General features: G+C 38.7%; 1 protein-coding gene across 1 annotated transcript in view; it reads right to left on the bottom strand.

The window, feature by feature from the left end:
• Positions 1 to 18,369, bottom strand: part of TCF4 (transcription factor 4) — a 338,084-nt gene that overhangs the window by 6,783 nt on the left and 312,932 nt on the right. The window lies entirely within an intron of this gene.

The raw sequence follows: 18,369 nt of genomic DNA, 5'->3' as shown, positions 1-18,369 counted from the left end.
AGATTCTCAGGCCTGCCATTTTTTTTTTTCTATAATGCCAGCTAAGCCTCTGACAGCGGAAGCTACAGCAGTATGGGACATAGCCCCTGCTCGGTACAAATGTAATAAAATGTCACCTGGCTTTCCCAAACTGGCAGCCCATTCCAAATTAATGTTTACTGTATTTCATCAGCTGCTGAGTTCCAAATCCAAAGGGGGACCGTTTCTGCCAATGCCACCACACCGGAAAATGTACCAATAAAGGTTTTATTAAACACACCAGTAATGCCATCATTGCCATGCAAAGATGTTTGGACATTTTTCCATTTTTTTCCCCCCACTATTCTGATCCTAGAAAAACACCATATTGTAAACACTCTTTATGCTTCCAAAAATAAAATTATAGACTACCGCATGATTACTTGATTCGGGGAAAAAGAAAAAAAAGATACTGCTGAGCTTTTTATTTACTACTACTACCTACTCTGGGGTCCAGAGACATTGAACTTGTGGCAGGAATTTATAGCATGTGCCTTAAAGCAAAACCATTAAGCATTTGTAAACTAAAAGGAACATGAGTAGTTCGTATTTTCCTTTGTATTTCTAAGTAGTTATTTTCTGAGCCTGTTGTTAAATGAGCATTTATGCAGGACAGTGGGCCTAAAACTAAAAAATATTTACTAATACATTTATACTGCTATGAATCAGAGTTTAATTTTTCTAATCCAAAAATAGTAAAATCACAAAGCAGAATCTTCACCTTTTGCTACCAAAATGTTTTAAAGAGTATTTCTAAAGAATGCACAAGAATCTGAACCAACAACAAATGCACAGGACCGAAGCACAGGCTATTTAAAGACAGCCAAGTATTAAGTATCACCTATACACACACATACAACACACATACGCACACGCTCCAAAACACACACACACAAATAATTCAGGTGAAGAGGATCATGTAAATCATATTCGTTGTTCAGATTCAAAATATAGCAAGACTAGTAAAAGACTCAAGGCTTATAGGCATCAGAAGTCTAAATGAATGCTATAGCTGAGACCTTAGGGAAGTCCTGTGCTATGTGCCACCTGGTGCCTGTGATGCAACACAGAACTTTCTGAATGGTGGTTATTTACCCTCTATGGAGGTACTTCAAATATACTAAGACCCTGATTATCTTTCAAAGCAGCCATTCCATTTCCACAAATTGACCTCTTTGTAGATTCCACTCACTGGTCCTAGTTTCAGCCTCTGGGGTTCCATAGCTCAAGTGCAGACCCTTTCCATATAGTCAACCGTGTAGCCACACACCTCCTATCTTTCCTCTGGGGCTGAAGTCTACTCTCCTACAGGCAGACCATGGCCACCTTGCTCCTTCAACCATTTCTCATTCACTCTTCCTATATATTTTTATTCCCAATAAGAGTGATAGCTATTTTCCATTCAGGTTTTGATCTGCCATTTCTGTATTTGCGCATTTAGAAGACTGATTCAATAAATGATTATCCTTTCAATCTAAGATGTCAACTTGTAAGCATGACTTTTACAGGCCTTGATCAAATGGCACCTCTTTATGTCTGTCAGTCACTGTAAACCTAAATAATTACCTTACTGCTGATTCATATTTACTGACATTCCCAAATGGAGTTAACTTCTTGAATTTCCACAAAGAATGATTCAAAGTTGGAATCACTGAAGGTAACCACAGATTTGAGCATAGGGAAGATGTATCTTTCTTCTATTTCAGAATCATTCTATTATCATCCCTTCTTTGTAAGCATCTGTGACTAGCTTAAGGTTAATATTTTGCTTTTCACTTAAAACATATGCAATTATTGATCCTGAAATTTTTTTCCCTCTAGAGCAGTGGTCCCCAACCTTTTTGCCACTAGGAACCAGTTTCTTGGGAGACAATTTTTTCGTGGATCAGGATGGTGGGGGTGGTTTTGGGATGAGTCAAGTGCATTACATTCATTGTGTACTTTATTTTTATTATTATTACATTGTAATATATAATGAAATAATTATACAACTCACCATAATGCAGAATCTAATGCTGCTGCTAATCTGACAGGAGGCAGAACTCAGGCGGTGATGCAAGCCATGGGGAGTGGCTGTAAACACAGATGAGGCTTCGCTTGCTCACCTGCTGCTCACCTCCTGCTGTGTGGTCCGGTTCCTATTAGGCCATGGACTGGTACTGTCTGCGGCCTAGGGGTTGGGGACCACAGCTCTAGAGCACATTGAGATAAGTTCTCACAAGAGGAAAAAAGAACCCACAACCAATTACCTTTTTACTTTCTCTGCCTCAACTATTATGACTGTGCAAAGAGTACAACAATCATAGCCAACAGCATCTAGATTCTTCTTTTTTTAAAGAGACAGGGTCTCATTCTGTCACCCAGGCTGATCTTGAACTCCTGGACTCAAGCAATCCTCCTGCCTCAGTCTCCCAAGTTGCTGGGATTACAGTCATGAGCCACCATGCATGACTTCACATTCTAAATGTTAACTGGCTTATTTGTTAGCTGCATAACCATTGTAAGTTACTCAAATGCAAAAAGAAGAAAATAACGCTAAAAATTATATAGAGAATAAGTCCCAGATTTATTGTAAGGAAGAGCAATAGTACATACAAAACATTTGGTACATAATAGGTACATAATAATTGCAGATAGTATTATGTGTTTGAACTGAATATACCTGTGTATCACATGAAAGTAACAGCCTACGTAGTTCAAGCACCCTCAAAACTCCAGCTACCTTCACTCATGGTCATCTTTGTGCTCTGTCTCTATTTAGTTCATATTCATGTGATTTCAAATCTTTCTCCTGTACAATGACAGAAAAATCTTAAACATTATAAATGTATTTGAAAACATAGTTGTTCCAATGATATTTTTGTCTGGATTTTAGACATGTATGTTACTTGGCATATTTTCTATAGATCATCTTAGATCATCACAAATAGTATCAATCCTCTTCCATAAAGGAAGTTAAGAGACAGAGCTGTCCTTGATGTCTTAAGGTCTCCCTTGTCACTATGTGTATTCCAAGTCACACGAATGACCTCTGATACGTCCTGATCCAAGCGGTAATGAGCTTGATTCTCCGGGATCAATTCCATTGCCTGTGACTGTGGAACAGTATTCCAATTTGAAGAATTAGCTTTGCTTTGCTTGTTTCCTTGGTCACAGACAGCATGTTCTAACCCTATTTACTTCTCTTTCAGAAACGTTATTTCTGGTCACATAAGAGACCAGGAAAGAAACACCGTGCATGGTCAGCACAAATTCATCACTAAAATAATTCAGAAACAGAGTAACCAATACTGCCATCTGTATATATAAAGATCAGGGATTTGTCCACTTTCATGTAACAACAAATACATAACAATGTAAATAGGACAAAGAAGATTCCTTCAATTTACAAATTAATTCTAAGTATGACACACGGCTCCTATTTTTAGAAAATCTTTACTTCACTAAAGCCCTATTTTGATAATCTTTTCCTACACATAATAATAGCCTAAAGTTAAAAGCCAGCTTATGAGACAGTTAATTCTATTCATACTGCTTGTGAATTTTTTGCAATCTTTAGAGAGTCTCCTCATAGTCCCATATTTATAGTTTTAGATACATTTATGTTTAAAGTAAAAGTAAAATTTAAAAATTATTCCGTAATTATTAGTTGATTGATCAGAGAGTGTATTTATTAATTCAACAAACATTTTCTAATCCAGTCTATGCTCCCCACTTAGTGAGGTGCTGGGAATGGAGTGGTAGATAACTCAGATGTGGTCTCTGTCCTCATGGGGCTTATCGTGATCCTCTGGAAGATTTCTGTGCATTGATCAATTTAGAGTGGTAGTTTTAACAGTAAGGAACAGAGACTTATTCAAGTGTATTGAAATAAAAGGAGATTTATCATAATGATTTTTGTAACTTAGGTTTTGGGCTCAGAGAGCTCTTGGGACCTAAGGCCATTCATTGCCTCTTCCGGGCCATTCAGTCTTTCTCCTCCCTCTGAGGGTACCTTGGCTTCTGTCTGGCTCCTGCCCCCTCAGACTACAGGCTGGGCTCTCCCTTCATGGTGTTTCTTGGTACATTCTTTCAGGTTCGGTAACTGCTGCTAATTCCCTTTTGTCTTAATATTTCTAAGTTCAGAATGCCAACATCATCTGATGGCCCAGCTCATTTTAAAGCAGACTTGGGGCATCCTGTGAATGAGCCACCCTAGAATCAGGTGTTTTCCTGGCCCAATGAGCTACACAGAGGAGGAGGAGACAAGATCATGGGTCCCAACTTGGCTGCCTTGGGCCGTCCCTTCCACGGGCCTGGTAAATCATTACCCGTCTAGGTACATGCAAATGTCTAAGTTACATTGTATCTTAGGTCAAGTTATATTCAAATTCTAATACAGCTATTTAAATTCTCCTGTGTGCATTTATCATTGGGAATAATTAAATACCTTTAGATATGCATTAATTCTTTTGAATCACATAAGCACCATATAATCTTAAATAACCTTATTTTCCAAGGAAAGGACTGCTCTATTAGAAGCACTTTTAAGTCACAGAACTTAGACTTTAAAGGGCTAAGGTTGGAATTGGTGAAGCCAAATTCTTCATTTTACAAAGAAGAATGCTAAGGCTGACAATGTTTAAGTGACTCAGTCAACGTCTAGTTAGAGATCTAAGACAGATTTTGAACTCAGAAATAACACTGAACAATTTGATTGGGTATACACACACACACACACACACAGACACAGATACACACAGGGGAGGGAAGGGAGTTAAAGGGCAAATACAAAGGGCAAAAGGGGTTTAGTTCCTGGAGATTTTGTTTTAAAGCAGTGTGTGTGTGAAAATGTATACACACATATGCACACTTATACACACAACTATCTACAAGCAGATTAGATATATACATAAAAATGAAAATCATTTTAGTTTTCTTTATCTTATGGGAAAAAAAATCACAGTTCACCAACTCAGGCCAAGGCCAAGATGTCTAAGTAAATTATAAAATTTAATATTTACCACGACTCCTCCAACACAAACAGATTTAAAAGACATGCAGTTTTAAATTAGGTGGCTGTTGGCCAGGCTGTTTTTATACCAGGATACGTAGAGCATCTTGGTAAATATCCTCCTCCTTATCCTCAAGCTAACAACAAACACCACAAACAAAAAAGACATTCAATGTTTTTGCTCTCTTTGTTTCCAGGGAGTATTGTGAAAGTAATTATTCTGTTGTATTTAAGAGGCCTATTTCATGGATGGGAAAATGTATTAAATTTCATTTGGCAGTTATTCAATCCTAGTTAATGTTATCTCCAGAGATAACTGCTTCAAAACAGGCTTTCAGACCTCAGTTACTTCTATTCTACCATAATCCTTCTAAAGGAGTGTAGGATGTGAACTTTAGGAGACTTGTCATCAATTTCTAGACCAACTGATAACGACACAAAACCGGATATGCTATTATAAACATTTTGGTATATCAAAATAAAGTTCGTTATTAAAGGCATCTTGCTTATAATTTTTCTTTTGACCTAGGTGTTTTTTTTTTTTGTTTTTTTTAAAGAACAAGAAAATGGAACAAAGAAAAAAAAAAAGTCCTGGTGACTTTTACTTTTCTCTCTTGTTTTTCCATTAACACAAAAGAAAAGTTGATGGGCTTTCACTGTAATTAGAAACCCATTGATACAGAAAACAGTTTTGGTGTCTGAACTGTAATCTCCTCATGAAATATCAATTATACATGACAGTTGTAGAGTACTAGATTTCAGTTTCAATTATCTTGCCAGATCTCTGTAATATTAGAGGAAAGCAAACTTATTTTCTCAAATGTGCAAAATACCTTTTAGTCTAAAAGTGCGTCTTTTAAAGAGGTGGGAAGTGATCATGCAAACTTTTTTTTAATGGTTCACAGATGGGAACTCAGAAGTTCATGAAATGGCAGCAATAGGCAGATACCATGAGGAATGATACTGGAGGCTCAGAGACTCTAGAAAACAAGACCTACCCCTAATAATCACCTCTTGTGGAAGAAAGACCTAACATCTGGGACACTCCAACCACAAACATAATTTCCATATTCCTCAGTTTAAAAAATTATCAGACTATTTTTTACATAGGATTAAACATTTAACAGACTTTTCACTAAAGTCAGATCTGGATTCAATTCTTTCATTTGGACTTTAGTTTGATTCTTAAAATGTTTATTGGGAGAAGATTTCATAACTGTCTTGAGAACACCTAATTTTTTTTTCTGGATATCTCACAGCTTCACTTATACTTTGCTTAAAATTTAAAGTAATTCCTTATTGTGCAATTCTTGGAGATTTATTTAATGCTTACTCTCCAGATAATAAAATAATTTTCAAGAGGATTTAAACATGCTTTAAATGATCCTGGTCTTGGCAGTGTTTGCCTGTCATGTGATCAGATAGGCTGAAACTCCCCCGGACTGTCCGCCGAAGTGGTTAAAATGAACGATTCTGTGATATAGTTCAAGAGATGCAAATGGGTCTAGGATGACTTCAGTTCATCTTTCTTTTTCTAACTCCTAAGTTCCATCTATTGAAACTGTTTCATTTCTCTCTTCTCTATCGCCACCCCCGCCCTCAACTCTCCACATCATTTTCCTACAGTGGAAACCATAACGGGGTGTGGTTCACCAAGTGGGGACCACGGCAGGAGATTAACAGAGCCCATTCCTGCACCCCTTCCCTACCCCAGGTAGCACGGAACTAATCCTAGTGAATCAAACCCATCTAGGACAGAGATTACGGTGAAGTCTTGCCTGTAAGCAGCTTCTTTTGTTCAGAGTAAAGAAAAAGACAGTTGGACGCTGGATGTGTACTTGGAATTCCGGATGCCTGAGGTGCAGGCACACCGTGTTGAGTGCACACTCGTGCCACACAACACACTCTGTAGCCAGCCCAGATGGTCCATCCCTAGGGATTTATCATTAGCAACTGGCCCTTATTTTTTAAATGCTTTTCTTATTATCCAAGTAACACATGCGTATTGTAAAATGTTTGGAAAGAGAGTAGAAGTGTAAAGAAGTTTACTTACATTAATGAAACATCTCTTTCCCATCACTTTCTAAATACTCACCTTTTAAATGCAATATTCTCTCCCCATCACTTGGTCCCCTGCATATTAAGGTTTCCGTACGACCCTTCCTTTGTATTCTAAGGATCAAGACTAAGATCCCGACCTTGTGCTGCTGCATCCTGTCCCTGGATACCCCGGGACCGTTCCAGGTCCCTCCTCACGGCCCCTCATCTGTTGGGTTCACTCCCACATAACCAAGGCCTGAGCAAAGCCTTCCCCGCTATGTCTGCTGGGCCGGTTTCTCCTCATAACTCAACACCTGCATCTCTTTCATCAGTTCCCCAGACTCCCCACTCTGACCCTTCATGACCGTGTGCATCTCCAGAGCTCCTCACTTTCCTAGCACCTCCCTGGGCTTCAATACGGCTTTCCCTGACTCTTCATTACAGACACCACTCTTAACACACATTCAAGGGCATCATTTAATAGCAGATGGAATAAACTCCAATGCATTTGTTTTGCCACCGTTCGTAAAGGCTATACTTGTCTTTTGTTGTAGGTGTTTCAAGGGCAGGAGGCTGGGTGTGGGTCACTGCATAGGAGTGTCATATTACAACGTGCAATTAGATGCTTCCTAAATAGTAAATGATGACACAAATGGCATGGATCTGTGAGACTATGTCTGAAATCTAAGACCTTTGATGTTGTCAAATATACATTTCACATGTTTCTATCAAATAATAAACATTCCATTTAATTCAACAAATGACTTTTAAATGTCTACTATATGTAAGGCACTATTTAGGCATTTGCAGGGAAAATAATAAAAGATAGGTAAGTCTATTACTTTACAGCCATTTATATTATAATGGCAGGGTAATATAATTACTATATAAGACAAGATAAGATGAATGTCATAAAAGAGTACAAGGTCACGGTAGGTTTTAAAGGATGATATTTATTTGGGCAACCAGAAACTACTTCAAGAAGGTGGCATTTTAGATAGGTTGTGAATGATGGGTAGTATTTTGATACAGATTTTCTAAATATATGTCTTAAAAACTGACATTTAACACTAAATAATATCCCAAGTTAAATGAAAATTTCCAATTTTACATCAGTAAGTGGCATTATTTAAATATCGTGTGTGTGCGCATATGTGTATGTATGAAGAAGCAAGCAGATAAGGTCTGTGTGTTAACATGTGTTTTCATACTGTCAGACTACATATTTCTGAGAAAAAGCAGATTTTTGTAAAGCCCTTCATAAACCTCAATGGTTTTGCTACAAAGTGAACAACACAGGGCATTTTGGACACAAATGGTACCTCACCGTATGTGTGTATTATTGGCCCAAATGATTCACTCTTATTTAATTGCAACAAAGTCTTTCATCTCCCAGTTATACAATAATAGTTTCCATATGACCAGTGGCTCTGCTATAAATAAGATCAAAAGCAAAAGAAAGGATTTAATAAAAGAAAATGACATTAAGAGTAGCATTAAATCAGGAAAAAAAATACCAATATCCAACTTTTTTTTTTTTTTTTTTTTTTTTCAGAATAAAGCACCACAAAGTACTAAGCAGCTTCCCCAATATCTCATGAAAAGTCATTTTACAAGCAGTGGACACATGCAAAAGTCACTGCGTATGCCCGAGAGTGACAAAGATTGAGTTGTGGGGGTGTGTGTGAGGGGTGGGGGTGGAATGCCCCAGTCAGGGTTAGGCTGGAAAACAGGTAATAGACTGCACAGCTACATTCACACTGTGAAGAGTTCAAGGGGCTGTGTCAATGGCAAACACCCGTCCCTTTCTCTGTCCTTTTCTCTTCTATTCAATGGAGAAAGACTTTTTGATCATCCAGAGTTTCTCAGAGAATCATAACATTGTTCAACGCTAGTACATGAGTTCTGAGAAAGGAAGTTTTTTTTGGCAATGTACAGGGACTTGATATGAAGAGCCAACTTCCCAAACAAATTTTCTTCTAGTTCTTAAAAAAAAAATTACAATGTTAATCTCTATTCCCGACTGGATAAACAGCTGCTAATAACCTCCAGTTCCCAAGGGAGGAGGCTTATTTCCTTTCATCTTCAGGCTGGTGGATACCTGACGTGCACTGGACTTTAGTGATTCCACATGTTTCTGGCTCGCTTTTTTTTCAAAACTGCTTCGGTATGGGTCTTGCCAAGTCAGCTTTCTTTCCTCCCTTGCCCTTAGACTGCATCCAAAAACTCAGAAGACACAGCTATGGTACTGCCTGTTTGAAACAGTACTTCATTTACCATTTCTGTGTTTAAAGAAGAAATTCAAGCACTTATAATCTCCAAAGGAGACTCCAGCCTCGGACCCTTGTATTTGCAGCCGTGTGAGGGAAATGATCATTTTCATTTCTTTCATAGCAAGCTCATTATTCACTCAAGGGCTGACGACGTTCAAAGATACTCACTTTCTAATAGCATTGCTAATGCACTTATTTATATGTGTCTGTGTCCTGAATAAAGGAGCAAACTTCAACTCTTTTTCTTCTAATAGGAAGTGCCCTGCAGAAGGTTACAGAGCCAGCCGGGCCCCAGAGTCTTCCTCACTTGTTCTCGAGCACCTGCTTTAATGGTGACTTTAGTTCCATATCTCAAGATTCAGACATTTCGCAAAACAGCTTTTTAAACAAAAACCAGCTGTTTCCCATCTAGACTACAGGGGGGAAATTTTGGGCAGCTTACAGAAACATTACCCAGAGACTACCATTCTTCAATAACTTTCACACACTTTCAGCTCCAAACGAGACCCGGCCGTGAGCAGAAGCTGGGGAGAGGCAAACGCAAAATTAAAATGTGGAAACTCAATACCGTGGTTTTTGACAACGTGTCCAATTAACTGCTTTAAAATGAATGTGCCTATTGTATCAGGACAATGCTTCCCCAAAGATGCCATTTAACTAATATCAGACAGATCTTTTGGTTAAACTCAACTTTATAGTTCTAATATGATTTACGGATATAGACGAAGCTATAATTATGCACAACTGTGAATTTCAACCAGTTAGGTAGAGCCCTCGATGTCACAGAAAATGCGGTCAGTGCTACGGCTTCTTTTCAGTTTTCATTCCTAAGCCTGCTTTGCCCGAACCCTCTTCTTGTTATGAACCCATTTCCTTCTGTTTTCTAAGCAATTAAGATACTTTTGATGTGAAAAATTTACAGCCGCAATAAAAGTTAAAATAACACAACGGCCACAGAATTTGAAAAAAATATAAAATGGCCAAGGCCTAATCTTGGCTTTCAAACGGTGCCAAGTTGCTCCAGTATTTTCTGTTTTGGTATGAATGACATAACTGAATTACTTCATGAGTTGCTACTTTAATTCCTAAGGGTGGAAAATTCCATGAGTTAACTTAATTTGGATGTAAAAAATATACATGAAAGCTCTCTCTTCCTGTGGACTCTCCTGTGAAATATTCGAGCCAACTGTTGGAGCTGCTGTGCCGTGCACGGAGGGCCTTGTCACCTAACGTGGCCTGGGCTGGCAGCGACAGAGCCTGGTATCATCGGGCAGTTTTCTTACTTCCATCTGGGCACGTAAGAGCCATTATTTTCTGGTTTTGTTTTTAAATCGTGTTTATTCTATGGTTTTGCTATGGCTTTTCTATCCTATCTCTAATTGTTGAATTTCTACGTAGACTCTAGTATGAGCTCAGTGACATCTCCAGGAAGTTTTTCGTAGCTGTTGGAATTCCTTCTTAGGTCACTTAAAAATTCTACCTTGCATGACAGTTAGACACATACTTGAATTATCCCCCTACCAGGATAAAAGCCCTGTATGATCAGAGACTCTCGTACACATCTATGCATCCCCAATGGCATCTGAAGAACAGCAGATGCAGAATGAGTGAATGAGCATATGTGTTATTTTCTAACATATACACTACATACACCTCTCCTTGAAAATCTACCTTCTTGAGAAGACAAAGGTAATATAAGATTTTTTAAAATGCAAGAGTTGTGCCTATTCCAAATTATGGATGGGTTTACAAGTGTGTCCTTCTACTCAACAGAAGTTCAACTAAAAAAATGATTACTGTGCTGTTAAAAGTGTCTGCCTGCTTTTCCCTCCACTATTTAAGAAGAAAACAATGAAAGGATATGATGAGGATATAGGGCCTGTTTTAAAGACTTTTTTTTTTTTTTTTGTATTTTAAAAGTGGGGAAGACAACAAGGTTTCTGTTTTTTATTTATCTAAGGTCCATGGCTCGAGGATACTGCACACTAGAGAACTAGGATTTGTTTGTCCCAGGAGCACAGAGAGCAGGTTTAGGGGAGACAGCCAATGCAGACTGACTGTTTCGAGGTCAAAGGGTCTGAATTTGAATAAAATATGTATTGGGGAAGAAAGAAGGGGAAACACCTAATTTGGAACCCACTGCTTTGAGACCTGGGCATGCACGATAAGTGTCCTAACCACTTATCGCAAGGGTTGCTGAAGAGAGCTTAAATGGTCTCACTGCTACTGCTGTATTCAAAACCTTTGGACTTTTATTTAAATTAATACAGAAATATCAAATGGTGAGCTGAAGGATTCTGAAGCTATTATAACTAATCCATAGTTAAGAGAAGTTCTTCAAGTCCTTTTCCGTTTGTCTTTTTTTAAAGTTTTCTTAAAGTATTACATTGATATAGATTAAAATGTTCAGTTGAGGTTGCTAATCTTCTTTCAGAAATATTTGATAGTTGGGGAGATCAGGAGAGATGGTAGAACACTGGAGATAGGCAAATATCCTAATTTTAAATATATATATATATATATAGTAGCTATTGAAAAATGATGTTGATGACTAAGATCTTGGGTGAAATTCCACAACAGGCTATTTAAAAGATAGTTTTGAAGTGCTCTGAAACAGGGGCAGTGGCCTCTCAACTCTGTTTGCTTCCACCAAGAACAAGTCTTTCTGGACAAACTTCATTTTCTCATTCACGGGCATGCTGCATGCCTGGTCTCCTGTGACAATGCCAGGATGACATGAGAAAGGCGCACTGCCTGAGAGCACACTGCGGGGTCTAGAGCTGGTTGAGAGATTAAACTCAAAGAGCAGAGGACAACAGCAGTATAGAGAGAATGTCTGTAACACATAAGCCTGATGGCCTTCTGGTCTATGTGCTCCTCCGGTCAACATTATTATCAGTGGCTTTGATTTGAGCATTAATGACACCCATCGCATCTGCCAACGACAGAGCTGGCAGAGTAAGGGAGTGAGTAAGCTGAGTAAGCTTTTGCACTGGAGACAGACCGAGGCTGCAACAGGAAATTATGAAGTTTTGTACAGGTGTAATAAAAGGCGTACAAGGAGAGTTGGGAGACATGTGGCTTATGGATTTCAGCTGATTACAAGTTTAATATATGTCAGTGGGATGATGAAGGCATTAAAATTAGCAAATAGGATTTTATTAGTGGCCTTTGTGAAGGCGTATGTATTGAATGGGGGAAGGGACAGACCCACCCTAGTCCACGCTGATCACTGCTTGAGCACTGTGTTCAGTGTGAGATTCTACACACTGGAAGTCGTTGGGCGTGGGGTGAAACATCCTTGCTAAACTAGGGAGAATGGACTAGAAAGTCATGGGGCTCATGACAGGAAGTCAAAACTTTTTTTTTTTGAGTTAAATAGTTGAAGATGCTGAAAAAAGAAGCCACCGAATAGGCTGTCTTCAAATAACTGAAGGTTTCTCAAGTGTTTGCTGTGTTGGATTGGGGGCAACTCCATCGGGCAGAAAAATAAGGACTGCAGAGAGAAGCGAATTTGGGTTGGACAGAGGCAGGATTTTAAAACGTTTGATGGAAATGGGCTCCGTGAGCATTTGGAGCTACTCACCCTGGGAGGATGGAGGAAGGAGGCTGGTCGAGGCTTGCTGGCTGCTTGGCAGGGAATCATGGGGGAATTTGGGTGGAGGTGATCTCTAAGGTCCCTGAGAGTCTACGGTGACAACTGCTTAGAAATGAACCATGCGCTCAAATATACACAGAATTTTACGGCATCAAAATCTGGGAAAGCCTGAGAGGAGCAAGATTGAAGATGATAACGCCTCTGTTGATCGTATTTTTTTGAAGAGGTCCACACAGAAACAATTTTCTGATTCCTGCTACTCCCATGACGACACACCAGTAAATGCCACCTGACATCAATGCCCACTACCCTCCCTTGTTGCCAAATATTATTGGCAGAGCTAAATAGCAACTTTTTGCAAGGAGCCCAGGGGCAACGGAAGAATTTTCTGGGATTTCATTAGTTAAGTGAGAGTAACAGAATGGTTTTGAATACCATCCACAGTTTTGAAATGGCTATGGTATTAGGTTAAAGAGGAAGTCTGCTGTGGCAGTGAGTGTTGGTCTAGCTGTTGGTTTTTCTGGTTTCTAATCCTACCTGGCCATTAAGTAGTGAGAACCCATGGCTGGGTCACATCCCCTTCCTGGGTGAGGCCTTAGTCTTCATTCACCAGCAAAACAAGGGCAATGGGCTGACTGATTCCTGGGGTGCTTTTAGAATCTAACATTCAGTGGTCTGGACTCTGCGCAAACAAAACTAATTTAAGTTGTTTGTTCTATGCAGCCCTGAGAGGTAAAAGTTTTCATACATTCAGTTAAATAAAAAGATGCTTCTTCACCTAATGAATGTTCTTTGAAAAAATTCTATTTAATCCAAAGTAAAACTAAAAACGTTATTGAAAAGAGGAAAACTGGGCTAAGATTGGCTTCTATTGGTGGTTTCTGAAGTATGTTCCATGCCCCCACCTGTGGGAGTCTCACAGAATACTGAGAAGGACAGGTGTGGGCCAAGTCTGATAGGCTCCCCCATCCCTGAGTCAACTAGAGCACTTTCTCGTAGGAGATCACTGCTCCTCTACCAGGTGACCATACGATCTTTCTCTCCTCTTACGGGGCCTGGTAGATTGATAGGCAGCAAATTGTTCCCTCCAAGCCTGTGAATCTCTTGACAGCAGAGACCATGTCTTAGCATGGAGCCTGGACTTGGTAACCATTGATAAATGTTATTGAAATCAGTGAATGGACTTTAAACAAGATCTTGAAACTACACCAAGATCATTTCTCGATGATCCCATCATTGCTGACTCTACTGACAAATAACCAGTAGCACAAACAGAGTCACATGAAGACATTTTTGATGTGGGTTTTGTACTTATTCGGGTAAAAGAGGTTAGGTCATTTGAAAGGTTTCCTTTCAGGTCTCATCTGTGGATCTGAATACTGAATGAGTAACAGAAAGAATTATATTCAGGAAATTGCTATTTCAATAATTTATAAGAAATCTGATACTTTAATATCAGGATTAACCACGGAGGTATCTGAGGTACAGAGGGGATTATACTTGGTAACAGTTTCTAACGGGGTTAGTGACAAGCCCGGAGATTTCCTTATTCTCCCACATGCAGAGATTTCTGCTTTAATTCTATTAGAAAAGTAGGTGGTTATGGTAAGAAAAATAAATTAATAATTTAAAATGTAATACCTCAAGGATCCTAAGAGGAACACTCACACCTTTTGGCCACTTAGCACAAATATGTTGATTTAAGAATAAGTGCATAGACAATGTGGGTTTTAATTTGAGTATGCTACCACACTGAAGAAAAAGTTCTCTATTCTGCATGTGGGAAAAGAGCTTCTCTGGGAACGTGGCCATGGAATACCTGGAAACTTCTTTTGCCAAGCATCACTTATCAAGGCTTGAAAATCACAAGCTCCCAACACCTAAAATTAGTTCTCAAAAGGTGTACTCATAGATAATCTTGAGAGAGTATGCAGGGTAGTAAAGGAGAACATTGACTTTGGAGTCCAGGTACCTGAGTTTAAATCTAGCTGCATAACTCAAGACTAACTGCTCAAATTTCCTAAGACTCATTTTACCAACACCTAAAATGGTCACTATTACCATCCTTGCTGGGCCCTCGTGAAGACTAGCCAAGGTGATGTACAGGGAGTCCCCTAGCAAAGGGCCTGGCAACTCATCAGGCACTCAGAAGATGTCAAGTTTCTTTTCTTCCCTTTTGATTGACAATTTATTTACTGGGACAGAAACAAAATATAGTATGTGGGGCTCAAGGAATTTACAGCAGTTGGTCAGGCAGAAATCATACCTCTAAAAGGTGCAGAGCTATGTATAGCCGCGTAAGATAAATATCTAGAAATGGTATGATTCATAGTGCTATGACAGTAAAGAAGAAAATGACTCTAATGTGGGTGGGGGTGGCAAGGGAAGGCTTCCTGGAAGAATCTGAATCAGTACTTTGAAAATGGGTGGGAATGAGATGGATAGAGATGAACAGATAGGGCCAAGCCAGATATTAATAGATACAGAAGCACCTTGTGAGAATGTACAGGGCAATTCTGGTAATATGCAGAAGAAAGACTGTTCTTGCTGGCAAACTTTTTGCATATTGGAATAGCTAAACATAAGGCTTTTGGTAAATGGTCATGGATCTTAAATGTTGGGCTAAGGAATTGGTCTTATCTTGTAATGGAAAGCCAGTGAAGGCTTTTGAGCAGGAAAGAAGCATAGCCAAATAGCATCATCTAGAAAGCTTGCAAGTATACAACGTTCACTCCAGTGTTATGAGCCATGCCGCTGTGAAAAAAATCCCTTTCATTATACTAATACTTAGTAAATCACTGAAGACCGACTTCCGAACTCCAAGGAAAACATTTTTATGAATCAAAAGCTAAGTACAATATGTTAGCAATTAAATGAGATAACATAACAGCCGAGGCAGAACCACAGTTCTCCCCACCACGATTTTCAAGCTGCTGCAGAAAGAAATGCTTCTATCATCTTCCAAGTTATCAAGCCATTTTGTTTTGATTTTCAGGAGGCGGGGAGAGAGGAACCCAGAAGAGTTACGGAGGTCAACAGGATTCAAAGCTGTCCGTTCTTTAATCAGAAGGAATTATTAAGGGGAGTTAGGAAGGAGATTTGCTCAAAACAAAACCGGGACTGGGATGGGTTTCAAGTTACTGGGACCTGCTTCCACCCCAGAACGACAAACGAAGGTGTGTAGTTGGGAACTCTGACCACTGCTCTCTGCCGAAGTTTCCGGCGCATACCTCCCACGGCTACTTTATTTACTGCAGCTGGCCACAGTTTTATAGCCTGTTTCATGTATTAAAACTCAAATGTGGAAAACATTACCAGTATCCTCCTTGAATTTTTTTTTTTGGTGTTGTTGTTGTTGGGGGGTAGGGAGGGTGGGGTTTTTTTTTTTTTTTTCTTCCCCTTAAACTTCCTTTTTACTGTGGAATGTATCACACGGTCAAAGGCTAACTTCAGACTGACTAAATTCAAAAACTATTTCCTTTGTTCTTCTGTTTTTGTGTTAAAATTCATACCCGTTTGCACAGGAAAGGTATGCCAATCCAATCTCTCTCACACACATTAGCGTTTCAGGCTGAGGAATTCAGATTCTGGGGACATGCCGGACAGTTTTCAAGAAGAAAGGAGAAAAGACTGTAAAACCCCATTTGGATCAAAGGGCTGCAGGTTGTTGACATGGCACATCTTTGGAGTTACGCTATGATCTGGTCGGCTCTGTGGTTGTCCTTGATTGAGTATCAAATGTCTCCAGGGAAAAGAACAGGAACTTTTCCCCATCAGCAAAACTGGTGGCTTTATTGCTTCTGCATGGTTTTTTCCAAAATCAACTCAAAGAAGTTTCTGTGTAATATTGGCTAATTATTTCTCTTTTTCTACTGTTCTATTCAATCTTCTCCCTTTCCCTTCCACCAGGGTCAGTCCAACTTCCCCTATCCAAAAATAATTCTGGTCTTTTCTTCCCATTCCACTTCTGAATCAGATTCAAAGAAGAGGCAATTCAAAGGTCAAATCGTTGCAAAAAGCATCTATGTATAGTTTAATATTTTAAAGAACCACTTAACCTACATCTGGTATTTAAGAACAAACTTCACATATTTATGAAAAAGACCGTCTCTGAAGCAATGCCCTGGGCGCATGTTACATCCGTTTAACATATGCAAAAGGAACACAGCTACAGAAATTAAACTATTTTTCTCTTGATTGAGAGCAGATATACAGAAATGGTTATAAGTCACAGATCTGGCTTTCAATAAAGCCAGATTTCTTAATTAAAAGCAGTATTGTTTAAACATTGTAGTTTTAAAAAAAGAGCTGTACAAACGAAAATCTCATATTATATGCATCCCAAGTGTATTTAACACATTACCTGAGGCCAAGCTAAATTAAAATCTAGACTTTCCTTTTGTCAACTCTTAGCAACTGCCACGCATAGACAAATAATTTTCACTCAGTGATGAATTTTTAGGGTAGAGGTCAAAGAAAAGAAAAAAAAAAGATTTAACTTTGGCATTCAAAAATATCTTTCCACATTTTAGAAGTGAGTTCATTGCTTCTATTTATAAACCTGTATTTTTGGTTTCAAATTGGTTGCAGGTTTCAATATTATATCGTTCAGAATGGTACTCTTACTCTTTTATTAAGAGAAATTGAAAGGAAGACGGAAGAATACTATTGAGCAAGAACTTAAAAGAACTTCATAATAATTTGCACTTATTGTGCATTTCCTTTTGGACCCACCTTTAAACAAGACATATTACACTGATGATGGAAAACAGACTTTCATTCAAACAACTTTGAAAGAGCCTCAAGGACAAAATAGGACACCAAGGTGTTTTGTGATCAGGCAGGAGTTTGTAAGGAGCAGAATTACACAGAATCACCGATAAAGTTAAATTTCCACCCATGTGGTCACCCCATTAATTGTCATCACTTAATATTTTGTTAAGAAGATTCTCTGAATCTTTGCAATCATCCAAAGAAAAAAGAGAGAGAGAGAGAGAGAGAAATGCTCTCCAAAATCCTTTCAAAAGTAATGGGCAAAACTGAAATCTCAATTATAATACGAACAAATCTGCTCAACTATTATTCAAATATAGACTTACTCATAAATAGGTAATGGTAAAGCTACTCCATACATTAAATTACACAGTCCCACACCATGTATTTATACACCAAAAAATACACCATGTATTTCTATCCATTGTATTCAGGATTGAGAGACATTATTTTGGCTTCTTTAAAAAAAAATACAATCCATTCATATTTGAAATACTAGCAATGTAACATGAAGTTAAGTTGTGTCCTTTGGTCAATGTCACCAAGATGGATAATTTCAAACACCAGCAATGACCCAACAATTTACTCCTTAATGGAAACGTGTGTCTATACAAAAACTTGTACATAAATGTTTACAGGGGCATTACTCGTAATAGACACAGAGTAGAAACAAC

The sequence above is a fragment of the Eulemur rufifrons genome, chromosome 5 (genome assembly GCF_041146395.1).
Source record: "Eulemur rufifrons isolate Redbay chromosome 5, OSU_ERuf_1, whole genome shotgun sequence".
Taxonomy (NCBI): Eukaryota; Metazoa; Chordata; class Mammalia; order Primates; family Lemuridae; genus Eulemur; species Eulemur rufifrons.
Note: the sequence above shows the minus strand (reverse complement) of the source record. Positions and strands in the feature narration are given on the sequence as shown.